This window comes from Ailuropoda melanoleuca, chromosome 20 (genome assembly GCF_002007445.2).
Source record: "Ailuropoda melanoleuca isolate Jingjing chromosome 20, ASM200744v2, whole genome shotgun sequence".
Taxonomy (NCBI): domain Eukaryota; kingdom Metazoa; phylum Chordata; class Mammalia; order Carnivora; family Ursidae; genus Ailuropoda; species Ailuropoda melanoleuca.
Genome location: NC_048237.1, coordinates 28,469,146 through 28,496,318, shown reverse-complemented (window position 1 = coordinate 28,496,318; position 27,173 = coordinate 28,469,146). Strand labels below are relative to the sequence as shown.

At 39.1% G+C, this 27,173-nt stretch overlaps 1 pseudogene; it reads right to left on the bottom strand.

The window, feature by feature from the left end:
- Nucleotides 1–385: 385 nt before the first annotated feature.
- On the bottom strand, nucleotides 386–26,274 carry LOC100479586 (annotated as a pseudogene).
- Nucleotides 26,275–27,173: the final 899 nt, after the last annotated feature.

The following is a 27,173-nucleotide window of genomic DNA, read 5'->3' as shown; positions in this document are numbered from 1 at the left end:
AAACATCTGAATCAAAGGTTGAGGTAAAAACCGAGAGACAGGTGTTTGCAGTGAACCGCGCAATAACCCTCGTCTTGCCTCCCCCCCAGGTCCTCAGGAAGCAACCAAGTGGGGAAGGACCGAAAGAAGTAAGAAAAAGCAAGGCTTAGGATTCAGATGCTGATTTCCTCACAAAGAGTTCATGGTGCGGTGGAAATTCTCTCTCTTATCAGGAGGCAAGTCTGACCCTTCTTTGTGAGATTCCCGCCAAGTTGCACCAGGGCCTTTCCTGTGAGTAGATTTTGACTGAAGGTGTGCCAGAATTGCATTTACCGGGCTGCGCGTGCCTTTTTGTTTTACCTCCACAAATAAGACTTTTTATTTTTCTCCACTGAAAGTCTGAATTTTAAGCAGATTCTTGGACTAGTGGCTCGTACCCATGCGCTCATTTAACTGTATCCCCTGTCTCATTCCAGAGGCTTTTCCAGAACTATTGCTTTCACCATGAAGCAACATGCGTTTTCACATTTCATACTTGGGTTTCTTCAGCATTTTTTTACTTTTCTGATGAACCCATCACAGAGAGGATAAGTAGATGGGCAAGTCTTTCCTATGTCTTGCCCAGTGCTGACTGTAATCAAGTTACTGACAGCATCTTTAAAGCCATTTGTCTGTACCTCTTGGGTCATGACTTCTATCATCTTCTGGATTTGGTGGACCTGTAGGTGCCGAGTGTGAGAGGTCTTCCAAATCTGATCATTGCTTTTTTAAAATAAAACCAACACAGAACAAATGAAGCATATAACTCCCAGTAGTCTTGATAGTGACATGAGCTTCAGTCATGGTCTGCCATTTTCTTGACCAGGGAGCACATTTTTCATGGGTAAGATCCACGTCATAGAAGTTGGGCGGGCAGTTTCACCCTGAATATCCTCGGTGGTTTAGTTTGGATTTTCTAATACAACTTCATTCTGCAGAGCAACAGGCCTCACTTTATGACCCCTGAGGCAATCAGATGCAATTTTGGTTTCCTTAGGCCTCGAGACTACCATTTTTCTGTGTTTCCTATATCAAACACAGCTGGTGTTTTCCACCATACCGATCTTCCTTAGAGAAGGAACCAGCCACTTTCTTCTTGGTTTCCTTTTGCCACCTTTTGTGGGAAGCTCTTTTTTAAAGATAGGGGTCATATAAAGATACGGCAGAGTGTGGCTTGGTGAGGAGAGCACTGTGCCATGGGTTAAGTATGTGTGTCTTAGTTTCAACTCTGCTACTGTCTCTGGAATACCACTGGTCATATACTTCCTATGGCAGAGCCTAGCTACCTAGTCACCAAATGTGCTTCCTTTCCTCTTGGACACACAGCTAAACCCAGGTTCTGGCCTTCCTCATAGCCAGATGTGCCCATATGACAGGCTCTGGCCAATGGAATGTGCACCAAAGTGTGCAATTAGACCTGGAACATAATCCTCATGGATGATTGATCCTCCATGCTCTCTTTTCCCTTGTCTTCAGCTGGATACTGATACCCAGGGTTGACCTGGAAGTTCACAGAGTCTCTGTCAAGCTTGGGTTCCTCTCCACCCTCAGGGTAGCTGGAAAGTCTAGGGTAGTGGAGTGCCCAGGCTGGACACCTTAGCTGCAAGCAAGCTCCTCCATTTACCTTGCACTGTACAAACATTACCTCTTTCCACATGTGTCATAAACCTGAACAGTAAAGAGGTGTTCCCATGCAGAAGTTTCTTACTGGCCTACCATCTTTGATTCAAAGGTATCACCTCATTTATGCTTTCATCCATCCTAGACAAAGTCAGGGAGGATGCTCTTCCTGTCTCCTCAAGATCGGAGGAAGGAGTGAGACTTTTCTCTATTACATTCTCCATCAAGGATAGAGATAAAGGAGGAATAAAGAGAGAGAAATTAGGAAGTTGTCAGGGTCCACCAGTTAGTTAGTGGGAGAGAGTCAGGAGGAAGTCTAGAAGGCAGTAGGATGAATGGAGATTCGGGCCAGAGAATGAGGGTGTAATTTGCCATTGCAGCAGGTTGGTGGCAGATCTTTGGGCTATAAATCCTGAATGAGGGCCAGAGAAGTGACAACAAGCTTCTATTCCACCAGCACATCTCTCTCTGTGGGTTTGTGCCTCAAATCCTTTTAGAACTGAAGATCTGGACTACTCCAAAGTGAATTTCCATCCATATGTCCTCTTCAATAAAGCCTTCTTTTCAACACACAGGAGGATGTGAAAGCTATTGCTCCCTTAGGCAATGTCATTGCTATTTGAAAAACCAAGATGTATATACACACACGTGTCCTGTGTGTACATAACTTACAATACAATTTTCTGATTCTGAATGTTTGTGTGTGCAGTGGAACGTTAACTCCTCCTAGATGTGGAATCTGCACCATATGTCCCTAGAGTGGCGACGTGTCCCAGTTGTAGAGTAAATGGGTTGCATTTGGTTCGTGGCATTAAATAGTCAAACTAAGTACTTGCTATTGAGACAATGCATAGCTAGGCTACAAAGATGTTGATAAGCCCCCCTTTTTTACAAGGTGAATGAAGGATAATTCCACATTGTTGTGTCTTTTTTTTAATCTTTGAAACATTTTGTTTTATTACGTAACAAGCATAATGTAATGAATATTATTCTAAATGTTTTTACAGATATTAATTTATTTAATTCCCTATTAAAGTGGGACATTCAGGGGGCACCTGGGTATTCAAGAGTCTGCCTTCGGCTAAGGTCATGATCCTGGGGTCCTGGGAGAGAGTCCCGCCTCAGTCTCCCTGCTCAGTGGGAAGTCTGCTTATTCCTCTCCCTATACCCTCCCCTGGGCTCATGCTCTCTCTCTCTCTCAAATAAAAAAATAAAATCTTTAAGAAAACAAAAATTAAAAAAAAAATAAAGTGAGACATTCAGGAATCCCACTCTAGCATGAGGAAGAGTTTGGTGGAAAGTGGCAAGGACCTAGGTCAGAAGATCTTGCTTCCACATCACAGCATGACCAAGTTTGGTGAGCAGAGATGGAGTGATAAAATTACACCTCCCTAAGCTCTGCTTCCTCATTTTTGAAGTAAGAAGCTCAAGCTAGATGACCTCCAGGGTCTAATTCAATGCAAGGACCATTTTGAATTCACTCTCCTCCTGGCCCCCATGGCTCCTTGCGATCTGGTGCCTGACAAGCTTTCCAAAGTTTCCCATCTTTATCCCAGTCTCACTCAGTTCCAGGCCCATGGGCCTCCCTTCTTTGTCCCCAAAACACTGAGTTCCTTCCCAGCTTAGAGCCTTTCCAAGAGCAGTTCTGCTACCGGAAGCTCTTTCCCTGCATTGTCTGGTTGACTCTTTTTTTCGTCATTCAGGTTACTGATTAATCTCTTCAGTGAGCCTGTCACCAGCATCTCAGCCTAAACCGTTCCCACACCAACTTCCCATCAATCACCCTGATTTACTATCACCTGTCACCATCTGATATTTTCTTGTTTATTTATTTGCTTCCTTGTTTATAGTCTGTCTCCTCTCACTAGGAATAAACCCTTGTGACATTATCTGTCTTATTTGTCATTGTATCTCCATTGCCTACATAAGAGCACAGTAGCCACACAGCCCAGCAAGTCTAGGGCTTACAATAGAGGCAGAAGCGGAGCCTAAGACTTAGAGCCATAGGAGTCACATCCAGGAGTCACATCCAGGAGTGGAGGGATCCCTTAGTACTACATTCACTTACCCTTTCTTACACAAGTCAATGATTTCAGAGCAAAGGTCAGGGTCACTATGCATAGACCCACATCCTTTTTCTCCTACTGACCTACCTCTCAGCGACAAGCTGTGAAACTTCAGGGACATCCTGTGCAGTTATACTACCTGCCTCACAAGCAGTAAATAGCATGTCCACCTAAGGAGACCAGTACCTCACTGCTGAGGACAGCTGAGAGGCTCTGGTTCTGCAGACATGGGGCTTCGGGATCTGAGGGAGGGAGGCCAAGACTAGTGGCCAGTGGGACTTAGACAGCCTGGAATGCTGAGCCCTACGTGGTACTCTGCGGTGGCAAGACACGTTTCAACTGAAGCCGATTCGATGCTGGCTGCTGCCCTATGCGTAGGTATGCCTTCTCTCCTAATAGGAGAACTGGGTACCACGCCAGACAGAGTAAACATTCTGTCTTGGGTCTCTGACCAGACAGAGAAAATCCTCTGAGGTTTATGGAAGCCATGGAGTTTCTGGGAGGGACAGCCCTAGAAGCTGCACCTTCCCACTCAAAAGGGAGAAGTGATGCTTAACTCCCAGCCGGAGGCAGGGACCCCACCCAGGTGAATCACCTGGGACTAAAGTAGGATGAAGAGGAATAACACTGGTGAAGTCACAGGGCAATGTCAGAGTGTCACTATCTGGATTTCAGAAGGAGGGGCTGGGCCCTGTGTGTGAAGAATCATCTCGACACACCCATGACCCGGGGATAGAGTCCATGTGATCGTTTGTATGGTTAATTGACTTTGACTTCTCCTTCTTCTTTCCAACCAGTTTCAGAACTTCTGGGTCTGTCAGGAGACACCCTTGCACTCACAGTTCTCCACTCCCTCCTCGGGACCTCCTACATCAAATACCATGTGTAATGACAACTCAGGACTAGTGATTTTCTATCCTATCATAAAAAGATTACAGGGTCAGACATTTCAGCACTTCCTTGCCCCAGCATTTGGTCAAGAAGTTCTTCCTTAGGCATTACTAACATCTCTTGCTGCAACGTCAGCTCATTTCTTTGTTTCAACATACTGTGGAGAAGCAAGATAATAAGTACCCATATTCTTCATGATTTTTGCAAACAGTGAAATCAACCCTTAGTTTTCTCTCTCTCTACTAAATTTCACGAAAGGCCATGCTCCAACCAGTATAATCTGTCTGGTACTTCTTTTCTGGAATTTAATTCTTTGCATAATTTTAAAAATGTCGAAGTCAGAACTGCACATACTGCTCTTGTAAGGTCCTTGGCAAGTCTTGGAGCAAGGAAAGTTTTCTTTCCGAGTTGTGATGGTGAAATTCTGCCATTTTTGATCTGGAAATATACGGCTGAATCACATTCAGCTTGCATCGGGATCTCAGGTTTCTTCTTGTCATCTATTTTCACCCAATCCTTTCCTTAACAGCATTTCCTGCCTCTTCTTTTTTTTTTTTTTTTTGTTCTTAGGTGCATGGATGAGGTCCCAACCTTATCCTCTTTCAGACAGTTGGCCTCCCAAATTTCCTAAGTTTATTTACGTTTATTGTTCTGTCCCTGGCGTTCTCAGAAAAGTCAGCCAGCTGAGAAGAGAGGGCTACACAACACCTGACAAAAATATAGGACTCTCCTAGTCCCAAGAAGATACTGGTGTGGCAAGCCTGGACTCCCTCTCAAGTTCACAGTGAGACTTTGATGACCAGGATTTGTTTCAGAGTCCCTGCCACGATGTAACCACCCCATACTAGATCAGTCTGGCCTTTAACTCCCAAATAGTTGGAAATCCATTCTCAGCTTCTGTTATTCCCCTGACTTATTTTCACACATACACAAACTACCATATTGTTCTGTGTGTCTAGATACCTTTTTGCTTCTTTTTGTTATATGTGTGTACCCAATTCTTTTTTTTTTAAATATTTTATGTAATTATTTAAGAGAGAGAGGGAGAGAAAGCGCGAGTGGGGATAGGAGCAGAGGGAGAAGCAGACTTCCTGCCGAGCAGAGAGCCCGACGCAGAGCTCGATCCAAGGACCCCGGGATCATGACCTGAGCCGAAGGCAGACGCTTAACCAAGTGAGCCACTCAGGCACCCCACCCGATTCTTTTTTAAACATCCTTAAGTGCACCTGACTTCTGTCCCTAGGTTTAGTGCCCTCATCCCAACTTTATCCTCTTTCAAATAATTGGCTTCCCACATTTACCAAGTTTACCTACATTTTTCTCTCCCTTTGCTGGGAGGTTTTTTGACGGACTCAGCCAGTGAAGACTACCTGCGACAGTCAGTTTACATCTGTAGTTTCCACATAATTATTACAGTGTTTCCTTTTGCTCTCAAAAGTATTTTGGTTTGGGTGGTAAATTATATGGTCACCCTACTGACTGGGCAGGCTGACTCTCTGCTATCCTTTCAGACCGACTCTGAGCCACGTGAGGGCACCTTCACTGGCTGCCCATTGTCCTCCCTCTAGGACTAGTTTTCGTGGTCTAGAAAATGAGCGTCTGGACCCTGGCAGGGGTGCTGTGGCACCACCTAGGACTTTGGGCTGATCTTTCTACCATGAGAGCCCATGAGGAGTAGATGCTGACTGCTCTGATTCTTGTATCCTGAAGCTGCACTGCAGTGGGAGCCATTAAGACCTGGAACTTTGGAGCTGGACTGCTTAAGTTCAAATCCTGGCTCTGTCGCTTTCCTTTATTCCATTTAATTGAGGCATATAAACCCATATACAGTTTCTTTATCAAGAGAGCTCTGAAACAGAGTATTTACACATGCACAGACCCAGCACTCACTAAGTTGTATTTGTGAGCCAGGGTTTGTTGACTTCCCGTGTCACAAGATCTAGTAACATGGCTATGTCCCAGGTGACTCAGCTCCAGGCCAGCTTGCTCATACGACTCTAGTTCATGGGACAGTAAGCCTGACCCAGCTTGACCGAATCTCTCCAGCACAAGAACTTCCCCTCTACAGGACAAACCCAACAACCCCTCCTGTCTGAAGGCCCAATAAAAGCTGAATTATGTCATTCATTTATTCCTTCACAAAGCTCATGTTCTCTCAGGCACACAGAGCTAAGAGCTGCAGGGGATCTAGAGAAAATAATGTCCAAGCCTAACTTCAAGTAGTTTATTATTGAGCTGGGTATAATAGAAGGATGCACGCAAAAACTAAATGGCCATGCAAGACATTGGACCCAGAAAAGCTACAAAGAAACATAATGATTAAATGTCAAATGACTAGGACCTCATTTGAACCCCTAAGAGTTCAGAAAGGACATAGATCACCTAGAAATGCAGACAGCAAAGGAATCAAGAACCTAGAATACGATAGAAGTAATGGATTGGGAAGAAAAAGATAAATGTTAAATACGCACTGACCTTCAGAATCAGACTATTATTTGGCGTGATACAGCCTTGGCTCATAGAAGGCCAACTAGCTGCAAGTCTATTTCAAGATCATTTTTTAGTATCCCAGGACTTGTAAATGATTGTGACCCTGTGATTATACAGCTTACAATTATACCTAACGAGCATAACGACACTAGGAAGATAACTGAAACATGACATTTTGGAATACTCTTTTTTGATAGAGTTGCCAACTTTCTATTTGTTAAGTAAGTACATTAGGAAGAACAACACTATCATTTCATAAAAGGATACTGTGACACCAAAAAAGTAAATAAATAAGACACAATCAAATAATCTTAATTTCTCAGTATTAACTTTCAAGTATGGGTCTGTTTTCTAAATTATTGTTAGAGTAACAAACAAATTACCTTATTTGCTTTATGTGCTAATACCGCATCAGTCGATTGAGATACAAAAATATAAGTAGTTATATGAAAATAAAATGCTTTACTGATTAATCATGATTATAATAGCTACTAATGTATTTAAAAAGTTAATAACTTTCTAGTAGGTAACTATAAAATGATAGTTTCACAGCTAACACAAATGTTAAGAGAAAATACATTTCCTAGATAAAATAGGAAGAATGTTATCTTTTTCAAATGCCCATGTTTGTAAAAATTTAAATGATAATACAAGACAAAATAATGTTGATTAGGTTTACTGTAATTCTATCCTTTATGTAGCTGTTTACAGCCCTGCTGAAAAAATGTTTTCTTAAATTATATTCTGCTTTTCACAAAAAGTCAGTAATGTTATTTAGTATGCTTCCGTTGTATCTCATATAGCAGATATTTAGATGAGCGGAAACTAACAGAAGTCTTATTTTTAATTTGACAGCATTTAGGATGAATGATGAATTCAACTAGGTTTCTGCTTTACCAGCATCCTGAAGGATTTCTGACTCTCAAACAGTGATCACAGTGAGCTTGACTGAAGAAATATTTTTAGAACAGATAAATCAGGAAAGAAAGGTATCATTGTAATGATCATTTTCAAGGAAAAAAAATAGAAAGATGCCATGAATGGTTTACACCATTCATCTGCATGCTGAGAAAGTAATTCTAGCACAGAATAATACAGCAGAATAACCAGTGACCAGCAGGAAGATGGTAGGCCACTGTGATCAATCCTCTTAAACCACAAATCCCTTGATTCAGAAGAGATTTGAGAATTGCGTGGTATTTATGGAAGGTATACAAACAAGATGGAACAACAGCTAATGCATGTTTTTTAAAAAGCCTCTTGACAAAGTCTTAACGCTTTACAGAGAGCAGTGCCAACACGGCAGGACTTACCGCCACCAAGGTCAACTGCAGGAAGGGAGTTTGTGTGCTGAGGCCTGCTGAAGAAGTAGCAGATAGAGAGGAACCTGGAGAAGACAATAATTCTTCAGTGTATCTTTTCCCAAGATTCCCCATCATTTCACACCAGGGTGTGCTGAAAGTGAGAATAGAAACCCAGAAGGAGATTCTGAAAAGGTCTTGCTATCTGGGGATCAAATTACCTTGTCCCACTGACATATTTCTATATGCAAATTTTAAAGACAGTTTTTTTTTCTCAAATGATGAGAGGAAGCAGCAAGAACACACAAAATACTAGAAAAGAACAATTTAAATGCAAGTGAAAAATCTCAAATTAGCTATGAAAATAGTCAGAAAATTAGTTCTTCAAGTATCTTTTCATTCAATGATTGAGTACCTCTGCAGCACCAAATCTGGAACCATACTCCATAGGTTCAAATCCCAGCTGGCTCACTTGCTGGCTGTATGACCTTGAGGTAGTTATTTACATGTCCCTCAGTTTCCTCATCTATATAATAGGATTAATCATAATACCCATTCTTTATTTTTTGTCTTTTTGAATTTTATTTAAAGAACATCCAAAGGAAGGAAGGAAGGAAGGAAGGAAGGAAGGAAGGAAGGAAGAAAGGATGTTCACCATTAAGTAGAAGAGAAATCAAATACTTTGTAGGAAAGACCATCTAACTAAAACAGATTCCATCAGTAAAACAACAATAAACAATTTGCATTTTATTTCAAAGGGCATACTCCATTCGTTGTCTGTGGGACAATATAACCCACTTGTCTTGAATGTTCAGTGCGTTAATATTTGTAAAGCTCTGGGAATAGCACCTGGCAGATAACATGCAGGATGTAGTACTTGTTGAGTTAAAATGAGATGTACCAGGCATAACCACAGCTACTGAATAAGGCACCCTTTTCAAAATTATCTCAAATAAATTACATGATTACCATCAACCAAATTTTCAAGTCCAGGAGTTGAAGAGGACATAATTTATTATGCCCATTAATTAGTTTTAGAGAAAGGAGAGCTTAATTATTTGGTGGTGATGCTGCTATCAGCCGGATTATCCAAAAGTATCTTGCTTCTTCATCAACCTCAGTTGAAGTAAATGAGTGGGGAATACATGCTGATTGGATTAAATTAGATTGAAAAGAAGAGGAACCAGTTCAGAAGATGGAACCATGTGGTACCATGGATACTAACAGGAGAGAAAGTCTAGAGGAAGGGCACAGGACTATGTCATGCACTTCAGGAAAGTTAAGGATACAAGACAAGAAAGGGGCAATGATTCAATGGATTGGGAGACCCAGGTGGCTTTCAGTTTCAGTAGAAGTTTTGGTGAATCCAGATTACCAGAGGTTAAGGAGAGTGTTCTCTGGGGAAAACTAAAGGCAAAAATAAGAAAATATGGAGTATGGCACCTGGAGATGTTAGCAGGGTTAAAAAAAAAAATCCTTAATATATGGGAAACTCACATGATTAAAAAAGAGACACCAGAAAAGGAGGCTTGAAAATGTATAGAAAGTAAAGTATAACTGATGAAGAAGATTCCAGAGGAGGCTGAAGGGGGATGAGGTTAAAAACACTGACAGACAATTGGTAGGTGGAAAAGTGAGTGTGAGGAAACTCAGGTCAGACGTCCTTGATTTTCCTGGTAAAGAAATAGATGGAGTGAGGGTATGGCAGTCTCTCTGGGGACTTCAGGAAAATTGAAAATTTAGAACTGCTACTATGAGGAATATGATATGGCATCAACTGGACATGAACAAAAAGTTATCCAGTTAGCCCTGAACACCGAACTGAGATGCCATAGCAGGGCTCTCTGGGGCATCCAAGCACACCCTCCAGTAATGACCCATTTTCCAGAATGGTAAGAGGGCATGTGGAGATCACAGGCTTGGGAGAACCAAGTCCACAGAAGACGGATTTTCACATGGAGGATCTTGCCTGGCTGCCGCAGGCTGGAAACGATGAAGTGAAGACAGAAATGGGAAAGAAGTACAGGTTTTGGAATTGGAGGGTCTAGTGAGGACAAGGAGTGACTTCGTGGGCGTGAGGTGGAAAGACAGGGCATTGTGATCAGAAGGGTATTCGAGGAGTATAAGATCCTGGAGGTGGCAGAGAGAAGAGGGCCAAGACTCAAGCCTTGAAAAATGTGCAAAGGGGCAGGAAGAAGGGAAGCTAGTAAAGAAGAGAAAATTATCAGAGAGGTAGAAAAACAGAACATGACCATGTTATGGAGATCAAGAAGAGAATTTGAAGTAGAAAGAAGAATTTACCCAGTACATTTATACATAACTCTAATGAATATGTAAAGCCAGATAATAATGATTATTAATGCTAGTTACGAGGCAAGAACAGTGCTAACAGTTCTACAGGCGTTGCCCTACTAAATTTTCTCAGCAACCTAAAGAGGCAAGAATTATTATCACTGATACTTTACAGCTGTGCAAAACAACTTATCCAAGGTCATACCCATGAGCTCCTAACCCTGACCCTGACCAGCTTTCTACTTTAATAACCAAACATTATGTCAGAAGCAGTTTCTATATTATTACAATCACTTTGCAAATGCACTACCATGCACATGGATGATCTCTATTACATTTCAGGGCAATTAACATAGAATTCAAGAAGGACTGAGACCAAGAAGTCATCATTAAGAGATGGCAGAGCAGACAGGTGTGATGTGCAGAGCACCTTACCGGGAGAGAGGACTGGGGAGGAAAAAAGGAGGCACAGAACCTGGGGTTAGGATCATGGGGATTAGAGTTTGGCACAAATGGGTTCATATCCAGGCTGAGGCACTCAGTTGTGTGATCTCGGACAGGTTATTCCATATTAACTAAGCTTTATTTTCCTTAAATGGAAAGTGATGACGATAATAGTACCTACCTCATAGGGTAGTTCTGAGAATCAAACACAATCCCTATAAATAGTTTTGTTCAGTACTTGGCTCACAGTATCCATTCTAAAATGTTTTTATTGTGCAAATTGCATGGTTGACTTTACTGTAATCCGCTAAGTTTCTTTGTAAACTTCTCTTCTATGTAGGCATTCATGAGATAGCCATGTTCCTGTGATCCTCTTACTATCTCTCTGCTCTCTGGTTCCTTGAGTTAATGTAGCCTATTTCAGGGCACTTTTGTATATTCCAGTTCTTTTTCTCAGACAAGACTTTGTGAGATAGTACAACAAATTCTGTTATCTACTCTAGGTAGGGAATAATGTGTCCTGATAAAATAAACAGTCTGCTTTACAGAGAGCTGTTATATCTACCGTATGCGGATAATCATTTTTTGTATAATTAGCATAGAATAATATAACACATTTACTAAAACTGCCGTCCTCATAATGTAAACATTCTTTAGTGATTAAAAAAGTCAATTTAGGATTTTTACTGTCTTCATTATTTACACACCATCATTATCAGCATTTATTTTCATCTTCCTGTAGATGAGCAGAGCACCAGTTACCCTACTTGTAACAGAGCCTGTGACATCTGCAAATATAAATATATAATCATTTACATGTACATTGTATTCAAAAAGACCAAGTTCCAAGAACATTAAAAATATGACAGGGAGATCAACCATATGCACATTCAGGGTCAATATTTGGGATTAAGGAAACACCCGGAGTCACCAAAAACCTTTGGAGTTCAGCATCAACTTTCTAGGTTGTTCCTCCAGATCAGAGAAGTATGAATTCTGCTAGGCATGGGGAAAACAAAGGACAGCCTAGAAATTAAGCACATCTGTTATGTTCATTGAGACATCACAATTTAACTTTGAGAACTAGAGGCTATTTTAGATAAACTCCATTAAAAAAAAAATCTTTATTTAAGGACCTCTAAACACAGCACCAAATTCCGTCCTCAGATTCTTAAGCAAAACTGGGTCTGAAATCAATATAGGCACTGTTAGAAAGGATTTGAGGATTGAATTAGAGAATAGGATTTGGCTCCTAGGACACAAACCATGCTACTAATCCCGGAGAAAGGATTTGCCCATTTAAAGGATTATAAATTTTTGAAAAGCATATTCTGTTGATAATACTTTTCATTTCCTGCAAATCAAATTACTGAAGGATAGAATTGGACAACGTTTTCATTGTTGTTTTAATTTCTTTTGTATAAAAGGGTACCAAATTTCAAAATAATTAGATATGAAGTTTCACAGCCCAAAATGGTGACACATCCGAAGACTCAAGCAAATAAATTGGATATAAAGCCTACCAGCAAACTAGAAGACAATTACATCTAAAAAAAAAGTCTCCTTGATTTCTGGCACTGGCATTTATGAGAGTATGGAAATATCTGTAGTTTTACACGATGATAGCACAGAGACATCTGGACAAGGAAGAACAAGCCCAGCAGGCTTACTTGGTGTCCTATCTCCCATCCTGGCCACTTCCCGCCCTCGACTCGTTTTTACTCTAGTGAAACAAAGGGCTGTAAATGACACTGAAAGATAGTGTTTTAGTAAGAGGAAAGCTCATTGGTTCTTGACCTTCCTTAATGGAATGCGTCCTCCAGAAACTATTTGTCAGACTCAAAAGAGAAAGCAAGCAAGCAAGAGAAACATCTGAGGTCATATAACACTTTGGTCTCCAATATTCTCAGTGCCTCCCTCTGTGCACAGACCTCACTTTGAAGTTACCACCAGCCATAGGCCTAGAAAACCCACTCGCTGGAGACCATGTCTAATTCTTTGTTCTAAAAGGCACCCGGGTGGTTTTCTCCAGAGATATGCTCAGCAGCAGTAGCATATTTTATTTATACCAGCTCAGCATAGGACCATCCCTACAATATAGCCGTAAAGATCTGGCCCTGTGGGCTTTTTTCTTGTTCTGAATTTTCTGCTATCATTCGGACAAAGGGCTCACCATTTCTGAGAAAGGAAAGGCGGGGTGGGGATGGGCAAGGAGACTGCCCGAAGTCACAGCATAATGCTATTAGCCTGAGTTCTCCCATGACGGAGCCCTCGCTGGGAAAGACAATTACGTGCAAAAGGATGATAACCTCACGAGGCAGTAACTTTCTGAGAACTCCTGAGTGTTACTATGCACAGGTTATTAATTTGATTGCCTTTCAGAAAAGTAGCCACACTTCAGGGGTCCTCTCAGAACCTAGTCAACCCTTCCAAGGTTTGCCCATCTCTAACGAGCTGGGTCTTTTCAGCAGTCATCTAAACACATGATTTCCTTAATTCTTAGCCAGTTGCACAATGACAAAGATAAATGAGGCTTTTTCCAGTTGCTTCTAAAATAAATTCAAGACTGAATTAATATGAATGGAAATACTTTCTGTCTGGGTAAAGGGTAAAAGGAAGAAACCGCATGTGTGGGATTTGCCGACACCTGCTAATATGTACACTGTGTACCCCACATTGAGGACATACGGGTGGCAAAGGCAGAATAATGAACTCTGGAACCCAAAACTCCTGAAGTGGTGAAATGCCTTTAAATTCATTCAGTTCCAGCAGGAGCTAGGAAACTCCAAATTCCAAAGATAGACTTAATTACAAAAGAGATTTTTTTGGGAATCTAATACCATCACTTGTTCAATGAAATATGAAAACTATGTTAGTTCTAAAAACAAGGGTTGCAATAATGTTGGAATATCTCCAATCTATTAATTTATGTGCTCCTCCAGCTCTCATTTGTATTAGGAATAAAATGGGTGATGGGAGAGCTTGAGAGTCTGAGAACAGCAAAGATTTAATGACTGCAGAGGAAAAACATCTTGCTCAAAACTGCACAAAAAGTGGGATCTTCATAGTGTAAGAAACTGGACCTAACAGAAAAAGACAGTTCTCTCCTTATTAAACTAATATCACTATGTATCATTAACTCTTATTTGAGATACACTTATAGTTACTAGATACTGTCTGATGAAATGACACCTGTGTGTAGAATACTGGGAATTAAGGACAAAGAAACGAACCAAAAACTTGACTTCTTATTCTGTCACAGGACCTCATAATCTAACGGAGGGAAATAGCTCACACAGACCTAAGAACACACAAGATCTCAGAGATGACCATTCCAAATGAAAACACACAACAAAGGGACAAAGTCCCTGAAGGCAAGTGGAAATCAATAAGAACAAGTAAGGTCAGTCAGGGATATCTTTTCCAAGGAAACTTGAGGTTTGGGGCAGATTTGAGAGGATAACACGGCTGGATGGATAGGAGAAGGGAAGATATTTCAGTGGAAATGAAGACCTTGAAGCACAATCCATTTCATTGTTCTTTTCCTTCAACCTTAACTGCAACCCAACCCTCTCCTCCTAATATAAAGGAAGCATGTATACCACTTTAATGGTTAAGTTATAAAGACTGAAGGGTAGGCTCCAGTTCAAGATGGTGATGTAGGAAAACTGTGAACTCACCTCCTCTATGAAACACACAAAATTACACCTATTAATAGAATGATTTCTCCTGAGGAACAGTTGAGGGCTGATTGAAAAGCTACTAAACAACCAAAAACAGAGAGAACGGCAAGAGAACAGCAAGAGAGATGGAGACATAGTAACAAAGGGAGCTCCCCCCCTCCCCCCCACAACACACACACACACACACACACACACACTGAGAACAGCATGGGGAGGGATAGTACTGAGGGGCCAGGAACAAATCCCTCTGTCTTTGGGCACAGAAAAAAACCCTGTGATTTAAAAGAGCAACTAGTATATAAAAGAGCAACTAGTATATAAAAGAGACAACACTAAAACACTGCCAAGCAGCAGACGAGCTGTGGGAACGTTCTCCAGGTCAGAGGGACTGGAGAACAACAAGGCTTACATTCCCACCCACCCTTGGAAGCCTAGACAGAAGTGCAGGCCAGTCCCGTTTTCTGGATGGGCTTGTGACTTTAGCAAGCCCAGAGTCCACAGGTCCACACCAGCCCTACATATAGTGGGACACAGAGGAAAAGCTGTGGTTTAGAGGGGCTGAGGAACTGTGGGAATGCTCTCTCTCCCTCCACCTCAAGGGCCCAGACCAGAGCAGGGCCCAGCTCACAGTGAGCTTGGGACCTCAGCAAGCCCGCACCAGCCACCCTGTAGTGCTGAGAAACAGAAAACAAACTGAGAGGTTTTTTCTCTCTCTCTTTTTTTAATTGGTACTGTTTTATTTTACTTTAAAAAAAAACTTCTTTAAATTTGCCTTGTTTTGTTTTATTTTTTTATTTTTGATCTTGTTCTTTTCCTTCTAGTTCTTTTTTCTTTTAATCTTTTTCTTCTCCTCTCTTTTCTTATTTTATTTTTATTTTTTATTTTATTATCCTTTTTTTTCTTTATTCTCTCTGTAAAAAGCCACAGTTTAAAAAGAGTAACTAGCATGCACTGCCACTGTCCAGCCAGCCAGCAGCAAAAGTCACCAACCACACAGTCTGCATAGGGGTCGCCATACACAAGTCCACTCCTTCAACTTTAGAAGTAGTAGTTTCTCCTGATCCATAGAAACAAACACAGAAAGTCGAGCAAAATATGGAGACAGAGGAATGTGCTCCAAAAGAAAGAACAAGACAAAACCTCAGTAAAAGAAGTAACTGAAGCAGAGATAAGCAATGTGCCTGACAAGGAATTTAAAGTAATGATTGTAAAGTTACTCACTGGGCTGGAGAAAAGAATGGAAGAACTCAGTGATACTTTCAATAATGAGATAGAATATATTAAAAAGAACCAATCAGAGCTGAAGAATACAACAAGTGAAATAAAAAAACACACTAGAGGGAACCAACAATAGATTAGAGGAAGCAGAAGAACATACCAGTGATCGGGAAGACAGGGCAATGGAAAGGACACAGCTGAACACCAAAAAGAGAAAGAATTTTTTAAAAATTAGGATAGATTAAAAGATCTCTTGGACATTGCGCAAACAAACACACATTATAGGGGATCCCAGAAAAAGAGAAAGAAAAAGGTGTAGAAAACTTACTTGAAGAAACAATAACTGAAAACTTCCCTAACCTGAGAAAAATAGACATCCACGTCCAAGAAACACAAAGTTCCAAATAAAATGAACCCAAGAGGGTCCATAACACAGCACATAATAATTAAAATGCCAAAGATAAAGATAAAGAGAGACTTCTAAAAGCAGCAAGAGAGAAATAAAAAGTTACCTACAAGAGAAAACCTATAAGATTGTCAGCTGATTTTTCAGCAGAAAATTTGCAGTCCAGAAGAAAGTGGCATGATATATTCAAAGTGCTGCAAGGAAAAAACCCGCAACCAAGAATGCTCTGATTGGTAAGATTATCATTCAGATTTGAAGGAAAGATAAAAAGCTTCCCAGACAAACAGAAGATAAAGGAATTTGTCACCACTAAACCAGCCTTAAGAGAAACATTAAAGGGACTTCTTCAAGTGGAAAAGAAATGGAAATTAGTCATAATTAGACATAGGAAAAATATTAATAAAAAGATGTAAAATATGACAACATATACATAAAATGTGGAGAAAGGAGTAAAATGGGAAGAGAAGGAGAAAAAGAAAAATCTTTTTTGTCTTTTTTTTTTTAAGAATGTATTTGAATTTAAATGGCCATCAAATGACTGCTATTTACTTACAATGTTGTATATGAATCTCATGGTAACCACAAACCCAAAACTTATGATAGATACACAAAAAATAAAGAGAAAGAAAGCCAAACAAAACACTATATATACTTATCAATCACAAAGAAAGAGTGCAAGAGAAGAAGAAAGGAACAAAGAACTACAAAAACAACCAGAAAGCAATTTTTTAAAATGGCAATAAGTACATATCCATCAATAATTATTTTATGTGAAAATGGCTACAATGCTCTAATCAGAAGACACAGAATTGCGAGATGGATTTAAAAAAAAAAAAAACAAGACCCATTTATATGCTGTCTATAAGAGACTCACCTCAGACCTAAAGATGCATACAGAATGAAAGTGAAGGAATGGAAAAACATTCACTATACAAATGGAAGTGAGGGGGAAAAGCCAAGGTAGAAATATTTATATCAGACAAAATAGACTTCAAAACAAAAACTGTAACAAGAGACAAAGAAGAGCATTACATAATGATAGAGGGATCAGTACGACAAGAGGATATAATAATAATAAATATCTATGCACCTAGGCAACCAACATTGGAGCACCTAAATACATAAAGCAGTTATTAATGGACATAAAGAGAGAAATTGATGACAATGAAATAATAGGAGGGGACGTTAGCACTCTACTTACATCAACTGATAGATCATCTAGACAGAAAATCAATAGGCAAACAGTGGCTTTGAATGGCACATTGGACCAGATGGACATAACAGATATATACAGAACATTCCATCCAAAAACAAAAGAATACACATTCTTTTCAAGTGCATGTGGAACATTCTCCAGAATAGATCACATATTATACCATAAAACCAGTCTCATTAAATTTAAGAAGATTGAAATCACACCATGCATCTTTTCTGACCACAACAGTTAGTATAAAACTAGAAATAAATCACAAGGAAAAAAAAAACTAGAAAACCCACAAACATGTGGAGACTAAACAACATGATACTAAAAAACCAAAGGGTCAATGAAGCAATCAAAGAAGAAATTAAAAAATACATGGAGACAAATGAAAATGAAAACAGAATGGTCCAAAATTTCTGGAACATAGTGAAAGCAGTTCTAAGAGGGAAGTTTATAGCAATACAGGCCTACCTCAAGAAACAAGAAAAAACTCAAACAACTTAACCTTATACTTAAAGGAACTACAAAAAGGCGAACAACAACAACAAAAACCCAAGGTGAATAGAAAAAGGAAATAATAAAGTTTGGAGCAGAAATAAATGACAGAGAAACTAAAAAACAAAAGAAAAAGAAAAAAATTGATGAAACCAAGAGTTGGTTCTTTGAAAAGATAAAGAAAATTGAAAAACCCCTAGCTAGACTCATCAAGAAAAAACGAGAAAGGACCCAAATAAATAAAATCAGAAATGAGAGAGAAGAAGTAAAAACTGACACCACAAAAGGAACATAACACAATAAAGCCCACATATAAAAAAAAACTCAGAGCTAACATCATTCTCAATGGTGAAAAACTGAGAGCTTTCTCTAAGGTCAAGAACAAGACAAGTATGTCTATTCTTGCCACTTTTATTCAACATAGTACTAGAAGTCCACAGCAATCAAACAAGAAAAATAAAAGGCATCCATATTGGTAAAGAAGAAGTTAAACTGTAGATAACATGGTATCACACATAGAAAATCATAAAAATTCCATCAAAAAACTCCTAGAAGTAATAAATGAATTCAGTAAAATGTCAGGAGTCAAAATTAATACTCAAAAATCAGGAGCATTTCTATGCACCAATAATGAAGTTGCAGAAAGAGAAATTTAAAAAACAACATTATTTACAATTGCACCAAAAAGAATAAAATATCTGGGAATAACCAAGAAACAAAAGACCTGTACTCTTTTTTTTAAAAAATATTTTATTTATTCATTCAACAGAGAGAGAGCCAGCCAGCGAGAGAGGGAACACAAGCAGGGGGAGTGGGAGAGGAAGAAGCAGGCTCCCAGCGGAGGAGCCCGATGTGGGGCTCCATCCCTGGACCCCGGGATCACGCCCTGAGCCGAAGGCAGATGCTTAACTACTGAGCACCCAGGTGCCCCGACCTGTACTCTTAACACCATAATACACTGATGAATGAAATTGAAGATGATACAAACAAATGGAAAAATATTCCATGCTCATGAATTGGAAGGATTGATATTGTCAAAATTTCCATATTACCCAAAGCAATCTACAGATTCAGTGCAATTCCTGTCAAAATACCAAAAGTATTTTTCACAAAACTAGAATAAATAATCCTAAAATTTGTATGGAACCCACAGAAGATCCTGAATAGCCAAGGCAGTCCTGAGAAAGAAGAATGAAGCTGGAGGTCTCAGAATTCCGGATTTTAACATCTACTACAAAGCTGTAATAATCAAAACAGTATGGTACTGGCACAAAGATAGACCCGTAGATCAGGAGAACAGGATAGAGACCTCAGAAGTAAACTCATATGTATATGGTCAATTAATCTATGACAAAGGAGGCAAGAATATACAATGGGGAAAAGACAGTCTTTTCAAAAAATGGTGCTGGGAAAACTGGACAGCTACATGTAAAAGAATGAAACTGGACTGCTTTCTAACACCAGACACAAAAATAAACTCAAAATAGATTAAAGACCTAAATGTGAGACCCAAAACCATAAAAAACCTAGAAGAAAACACAGGCAGTAATTTCTCTGACATCAGCCATATAACAACATTTATCTAGATACATCTTCTAAGGCAAGGAAACAAAAACAAAAATAAACTATTGGGATTGAGTACATCAAAATAAAAAGCTTTTGCACAGGGGTGCCCAGCTTGTTCATTTGGTAGAGCATGCGACTCTTTGTCTTGGGATCATGAGTTCAAATCACGCATCGGGCATAGAGCTCACAAAAAAAAAAAAAAAAAAGAGAAAGAGAAAGAAATAAAGAAATGAAGGAAGGAAGAAAGCAAACAAGCTAGCTTTTGCACAATAAGGAAAACAATAACAAAAGAAAAAGACAACCTACTGAATAGAAGATATTTGCAAATGATATATCCAATAAGGGGTTAGTATCAAAATATATAAAGAATTTATACACCTCAACATCAAAAAACCAAATAATCTGATTAAAAAATGGGCAGAGGATCTGACTAGACATTTTTTCAAAGAAAACATACAGTTGGCCAACAGAAACGTGAAGAGATACTCAACATCACTAATCATCAGGGAAATGCAAATCAAAACCACAGTAGAGATGCATATTAGAATGGCTAAAATCAAGAAGAAACAACAAGTGTTGGCTAGGATGTGGAGAAAAAGGAACCCTCATGCACAGTTGGTGGGAATGTAAATTGATACAGCCATTGTGGAAAACAGTACGGAGGTTCCTGGAAACATTAAAAATGGAAATGCCATATGATCCAATAATTCCACCATTGGATATTTACCCAGGGAAAACAAAAACACGAACTCAAAAAGATATATGCACTCCTATGTTTACTGCAGCATCATTTACAATAAACAAGACATGGAAGCAACCTAAGTATCCATCAATAGACAAATGGATAAGGAAAATGTGCTATATAAACCCAATGGAATATTACCCAGTAAAAAAAAAAAGGACTAGACTGTGCCATTTGAGACAACATGGATGGACATAGAGGGTGTTATGCTAAGTGAAATAAGTCAGACTGAGAAAGACAAATACCATAAGATTCCACTCATAAATGGAATTAAAAAAATAAACAAACAAAAAACAGAATCAGAACTATAAATACAGAGAACAAACTAATGGTTACCAGAGGGTGGGAGGTAGGGTTGGGCAAAATGGGTGAAGGGGAGAGGGAGATACAGACCTCCAGTTATGGAATGGGTAAATCATGGGAATGAAAAAGAGAGCATAGTGAATACAGTCAATGATATTGTAATACAATGTAATGGGACAGATGGTAGCTATACTTGGGGTGAACATAGCATAATGTAGAAACACCAAATCACTAAGTTGTACACCCAAAGCTAATGTAATATTGTGTGTCAACTGTATTGAAATTTAAAAAATAATAATAAAAAATAAAAACCGTGTTGTTTGTTAGATGCTGCAAAGCATTTTTGTTGTTGTTGTTAGCATCAAGCAAATCAAATCAGATCAAACTCTCCAAGTTCAATTCACACTCTTTTATAATGGTAAGAAGATAGACATGGGTTGGGGTGGGGTGGGGAACGTAATCATTCCTTTCTTATTTTCTCATCTTTCTTTGATCTCCAGCAAGTGCCTTTAATACTCATCATGATGATTTTTTCAATAAATTCTTTAATAAATCAAAACACCCACAAGTCAAAAAATCTTCAGGTTGCTGATCCACCTTCAAGACTAATCCCTTTGGATTTCTTCTTAACAAATTGCTTAAAATTCCCTTACTCTCATCTATGTAATATAAACTCAGATTAAAATTCAGTTACATCCATGAATGTTCATAGTCAATTTGATGTTCCTGTTATTTATGCACCTGAGACTAGACTAATAGTGAATACCATGTGTTGCACTTAATATTCTCCAGGCCCTACCCTAAGCACCTTACATTCATTAGTTCATTTAATCCTTATAGCAACACTAAACATTCTTTCCAAATTCCCAATAGATATTAATCTTTAGGCAACAAGAAATCAGAATTCTCAGAAATTTTGGTGAATTTCTGAAATCATTAGTTACTCTGTATTTTAGTGACATTTGCCAAGGAAAAGTTTTTAGTAGTGGTTTCGGTTTTGTTTTGTTTTGTCGTAGTGTTTTAGACAAACTTATAAAGAACTATACCCCATAGTAAATATTCAGAAACTGAAAAATGCCAGCAAAAATTATTGGATAATGCTGGAAAAACCTAACATTCAGATATTCTAGCAAGATTAACAGCACTGCACAGAATCATATGTCAAAGTAGCTCATTTTTACCCCAAAGATACAGATGTAGTGACGAGAAGGGCCATATGCACCCCAATGTTCATAGCAGCATTGTCCACAATAGCTAAATCGTGGAAGGAGCCGAGATGCCCTTCAACAGATGACTGGATTAAGAAGCTGTGGTCCATATATACAATGGAATATTACTCAGCTATCAGAAAGAACGAATTCTCAACATTTGCTGCAACATGGACGGCACTGGAGGAGATAATGCTAAGTGAAATAAGTCAAGCAGAGAAAGACAATTATCATATGATTTCTCTCATCTATGGAACATAAGAACTAGGAGGATCGGTAGGGGAAGANACTTTACATCGGAAACCGGGGATGTACTGTATGGTGACTAACATAATATAATAAAAAAATATTAGTACAATAAAAAAAGAACTTATTTTGCTTTCAAATGCATTCTTTCTTAAAATACGTAGGATTTGTATGAAGAATAGTATACATACAAATTTGTTGATATTTATTTTATTCACAAGAATGACTCATTATCAGTCACAGAAAGGGACACAAACAAGCTCTTGCAACATGCTTCAGTAGATTTCTATTGCTGTGTAACAAATCACCACAAATTTAACAGCTTAAAACGTAATAAATTTATCTCATAGTGTCTGTAGGTTAGGTCTCTGGGGCCGAAATTGAAAGCCATAATTCTCATCAGAGGGCTCAAGGTCCTCTTGAAGCTCACTGGTTGTTGAAAGAATTTATTTCCTCATGGTTTTAGGACTGAAGTCTCCATTTTCCTGCTAGCTGTCAGCTAGGGACCACTCTCAGCTACTAGAGACCACCCATAGCTCCTTGCCTGTGGCCCCAGAGGCAATTTGCAACCTGGATTTTTTTTCTTTCTTCTAGCCCAGCTGGAGTGCTATCACTGCTTTCTTCTTCTGTGACTAGCCAGAGAAAACTCTCTGCTTTTAAAGCACTCATGTGATTAGGTGAGACCCATGTGGATAATCTCCCCTATCTTAAAGTCAACACATTTAAGGCCTTACTTACATCTCCAAAATCCCTTCATGATAGCACTTAGACTAGTGTCTGAGTCCCTGGGAGAAGGTGTGTATACACCAGAGACCTGGACACTTGGGGGCTATGTAAGAATTTTGCCTACCACATATGACAATAGCCACAGTCTATATGTGCTGGTCACCTATGTCATTGAATTTTCTAGGAGCCACATTAAAAATGGAAAAGAAACCAGGCCTAATTAATGTTAGTAATATGTTTAACCAAATATATTCAAAATATTATCATTTCAATATGTAATCTAAATGAGAATTATTGAGATACTTCACATTCTTTTTTTCCATATTAAGTCTTTAAAATCTGATTTGTATTGTATACTTACAGCATATCTCCCTGCAGACTGATCTCTCAGTTCAAGTACTCAATAGCCATACATGCTGTATTGGACTGAGCAGAACTCGATTATGGCTGTTTTTCTCCTACATGGTCCTGGCCCAGTTACGGAAATGTCTCCCTTGACTTTCACTCTGATAGCAACTCCTGCTCTTACTTTCAATGGGACATCAGTGACTGACTACCTTAAAGACTCTAACATTTCTATGTTTATTATTAAGCTTTAATTCTCATAAGAGAATTATACTAGTTTGTACTGTTTTCCCAATTTCTTAACTGATTTTTCATGGGTTGCAAGATTCAAGAAAACATGCGTTCCCAGGGAAATTCTGGGAAGGAATTCCCACATAGAAATACTACAATAAGATACACACTACAGAAAGCAAAACTGAGGCTCAAAGCGGTTATTGCCCTAAATCACACAGCTAGTGCAACTGTCTGATCATCCTATGGCTACAGTACAATATTGCTGATTCTTGTGTGACCAGAAGGAAAGCCATCCTTCCTCTTCACTCCCCATTTCCACTGCATTAGAGAGTAATTCTTGTCTAAGACCTTAATCAGAGGCATACTTGGAAGCAGTATATCCAGCGGAACATCCAGAGCTAAATTTGGAGGTGAGGGCTGGAGACTGCAGAATTACTCTGCTTAGGAACATAGAGGTAAACTCGTACAGTTAACAGTCAGGAGGTTTTCTGACAAATATACCAAGATAATTCAATAGGGAAAGCATAGTTATCCCAACAAATGGTGCTGGGACAACTGAATAACCACGTGCAAAAGAATAGTTAGACCCTTATCTCACACTATATACAAAAGTTAACATGGATCAAAGATTCAAATGAAAGAGCAAAAACTATAAAATTCTTAGAAGAAAACATAGGTATAAATCTTCATAAGCTTGGATTCAGCCATGGTTTCTTAGGAATGACACCAAAAGCAAAACAACCAAAGAAAAATTAAATTAAATTAAAAACTTCGGAGCTTCAAAAAAAAAAAAAAAACCCCAGAAAGTTTGGGTCTTCAAAGAACACTATCAAGGAGGGGAAATGGCAACCCATAAAACAGAAGAAAATATTTGTAAATCATATTTGTGATAAAGGTCTAACGTAAGTACTATTATAACTTGACAATAAAAAGACAATACCATTTTTTAAATGGGTGAAAGATTCAAATAGACATTCTTCAAAGAAGACATACAAATGCCAATAAGCACCTGAAAATATACTCTACATTACTAGTCATTAGGGAAACGGAAATCAAAACCATAATGAGATACCACTTCACATGTACTAAGATGACCGTAATAGTAAAAATAATGCGTGTCAAAAAAAAATGTGTGGCAATAAAGTGGAAAAGTTGGAACTTTCATACCTTGCCAGTGGGAATATAAAATGGCATAGCCGCTTTGAAAACCAGTTTAGCAATTTCTCAAAAAGTTGAACATAGACTTGCCATTTAACCCAGCAATTCCACTTCTAGGGATATACCCAAGAGAATTGAAAATACATGTTCATACAAAAACTTTGGCACAATTGTTCATAGCAGCATTATTCACAGTAGTCAAACATTGAAAACAAACCTAATATTCATCAGCTGGTGAACAATAGGCCTATCCATACAGTGGAATATTATTCAATCCTAAAAAGGAAAGAAGTACAGGTGCATACTACAGCATGGATGACCCTTGAAAGCATTGTGCTAAGTGAAAGAAGCCAGACCCAAAGACTATATGTTGTATGATGCCCTATATATGAAATGTCCAGAATAGGCAATCCACGAGGACAGAAAGTAGATTCATGGTTGCTAGGGGCTGGGGGTTGGGGGCAGAGGAATGAGACTTGCTGGCGAGTATGCGTCTTCCTCTGGGGTTACGAAAATCCTTTAAAATTAGGCAATGATGATTATTGCATGACTTTGTGAATATACTAAAAAAAAAAAGCCTGTGGAATTGTTCACTTCAGTGAATTTGATGGTATGTGAACTATATATCAATTTTTAAATAACATAGAACATACAAGAACTTGGCTTTTGTTCTGGAGAAGGAGAAAGGAAAGGAAGCAGGAGCAGGAAGAGGAAGAAAGAGCCACGAAGGCAACATGGCCAGAGACTGAGACTTACTTGCTGAAAGGGACAAGGGTAATTTTAAGATTAAGGAGACGCCATGTTCAGTGTTGAGATAGTGCAATACGAAATCCTTTCTACCTTACCAAACCCTCAGCAAAGTCTGATAAATATATAAAGACTTCGTATAAATGTTTATTTGCTTGTTCGCTCGGGTGTTCCTCTGTGTACGTGCGAGTGTGATCTCTAGCAAAAGCTCTGTGTTCCAAGTGTAGGTCAACACATCACGGAATAAGGATATAATGTGACAGGTGACCATCTATATACGGAGCTAACATGGGAGCAGCTGGAGTGTGGAGCCAGGGGTGGGCATGGGAATGTGAGCCCTTGGAATTTTGCAGAAAACTCAGGAACATACTTGTCTTCCTACAAACACGGAATGGAATTTCTAAATAATACTATATAAATATTAAGGGCAAGAGTGACTCCAAAGGACATGTGAGTAATCAGTAAAACTTAGTCTAAGAAAGTATTGCTTCTTTTATATGAGATTTAGACCAGGCCTGCCCTCATGAGGACTGTGTGTATTTCAAATCTCTAACCTTAGTTTCTCGGTTTCTGTACAGTGAGAAGTTTGGCGTAGATCCTTTTCCGTGCCAAAATTCTTATACCCTGGAAAATTAAAAACAAGCAGCTCACGTTTTCAATCCAAAGCTTTCTGGGTTAAAAACATTTTTTTTCACTGACAATTTACTCTCAAATCAATAAAACCTCAAATAAGTCAGTTAGGAAAATCACAAGGATGACAGCGAGTACTTGCCAGCAGAGATATAAAGCAAAGCACTTTTTCACCTGAACGTGTAGAACAGGAGAGAACATCCTCCAGGCCTACAATTCCTAAAAATTCAAGGTCCAAGTCCATATTGTGTATTTAGAAATTATTTTAAATTTAGAGTAATCTAATTTGCAAAATGTAGAGGGTAACTTCTCACATAAGGGGTTTCCTTTCCCCTCCGGTAACTCTTCTCCACCTGAACAACGATATCCCACCAACAAACAGCCTTTTCCCTGCAACACCCTCCTATAAACCAAATCCAAGATAAATCAGTATGAAGTCTTTATTACTGTCTCATTATACTTAAAATTCCATGAAGAGTGTGTACAGTGGTCAAGAATGAGGTTCTCAGATCAGAAAGGTCTTCTTCCATCTAGAATGTAAAGTCTGTGAGGGCAAGAGATACGTCTTATTCCTTATATCCCCAACGTCTGGAATAAAGCCTGAAACAAATCAATTATTTAATAACCGTTCAAATAAATGAATGGTTGAAATACCAACCATACCACTGTGATGTAGGTCAGTGAACCTCTGTTTCCTCATCTGCAGAATGGAGATAACTGCGTTTCGCTCACAGAACTTTCAAGAGTGTGCTGTATGCAGTGAGCTTAGCATAAGGGCTGGCACATAGCGCTCAACCCATGGTACCTCTTGTCGTTACTTTTATATCTGTCTTTGAAACATTTCTTTCTTTTTTTTTTTTAAGATTTTATTTATTTGAGAGAGAGAAACAGAGATAGCGAGAGAGAACACAAGTGGGGAAGAGAGGGAGAAGCAGGCTCTCTGCTGAGCGGGGAACCCGATGTGGAGCTCGATCCCAGGACCCTGGGATCATGACCTGAGCCAAAGGCAGATGCTTTCCTGACTGAGCCACCCAGGCGCCCCTCTTTGAAGCACTTCTTGATGCACATTATGAAAAGCTTTTAAAAAGTGAGCGGCTTGTCACATAAATCCAACTACCAGAGCATCACAAGGAAAAAGTAATT